At 43.4% G+C, this 1246-nt stretch overlaps 1 protein-coding gene across 4 annotated transcripts in view; it reads right to left on the reverse strand.

The window, feature by feature from the left end:
* CMKLR1 (chemerin chemokine-like receptor 1) overlaps positions 1-1246 on the reverse strand; it is a 55208-nt gene that overhangs the window by 34186 nt on the left and 19776 nt on the right. The window lies entirely within an intron of this gene.

Raw genomic sequence — 1246 nt, forward strand, 5'->3', positions numbered from 1 at the left:
CCACCTTCTTATACCACTTATAAGAATAAATTCAAAATGGATTAAAGATTTAAATGTAAGATCTGAAACCATAAAACTCCTAAAAGAAACACAGGTGGTACACTCTCTAACATCGTCCTTAGTGCTATTTTTTCTGATATATCTCCTTGAGCAAGGGAAACAAAAGTAAAAATAAACAAATGGGACTACATCAAACTAAAAAGTTTTTGCACAGCAAAGGAAACCTTTAATGAAATGAAAAGGCAACCTACTGAATAGGAGAAGGTATTCTCTAATGATACATCTGATAAGGGGTTAATATCCAAAATTTATAAATAACTCATGCAACTCAACACCAAAAAAACCCCAAAGAATCCAATTAAAAAAATGGGCAGAGGACCTGAATAGACATTTCTCCAAAGAGGACATACAGATGGCCAAGAGACATATGAAAAGACGCTCAACGTCACTAATCATCAGAGAAATGCAAATTAAAACCACAATGAGGTATCGTCTCACACCAATCAGAATGGCTACATCAATAAACCAACAGGGCCAGCAGGGTGGCTTAGTTGGTTAGAATGCGAGCTCTGAACAACAGGGTTGCTGGTTTGATTCCGACATGGTCCAGTGAGTTGTGCCCGAGCTGAGCTGCCTCCGAGCTGCCTCTAAACTGCCTCTGAGAGGCTGGATGGCTCAGCTGGTGAGAGCACGTGCTCTTAACAACAGGGTTGCCAGTTCGACTCCCGCATGGGATGGTGGGCTGCACACCCCCCTACCAACCCCCACTCGCAACTGAGATTGAACATGGCACCTTGAGCTGAGCAACTATGAGCTGCCAAAGGACGGCGGATGGCTCAGTTGGTTAGGGCGTGTGCTCTTAACAACAGGGTTGCCGGTTTGACTCCTGCATGGGATGGTGGGCTATGCCCTCCTCGCAACTAGATTGAAAGTGGCGGATGGACTTGGAGCTGAGCTTGCACCCTCCACAACTAAGATTGAAGGACAACAGCTTGACTTCAAGCTGACATGTCCTGGAAAAACACAATGTTCCCCTTCTCCAATTCCCCAACAATGTTCCCTTCCCCAATTTCCCAATAAAATCTTAAAAAAAAAACCCACACACACAAAACTAAAATAAAATAAAAAATAAACCAACAAACAAGTGTTGGCAAGGATGTGGAGAAAAGGGAACCCACGTGCACTGTTGGTGGGCTTGTAAGTTGGTGCAGCAACTACGAAAAACAGTTTGGAGGTTCCTCAAAAA

Source organism: Hipposideros armiger, unplaced genomic scaffold, assembly GCF_001890085.2.
Source record: "Hipposideros armiger isolate ML-2016 unplaced genomic scaffold, ASM189008v1 scaffold_1185, whole genome shotgun sequence".
Lineage (NCBI taxonomy): Eukaryota > Metazoa > Chordata > Mammalia > Chiroptera > Hipposideridae > Hipposideros > Hipposideros armiger.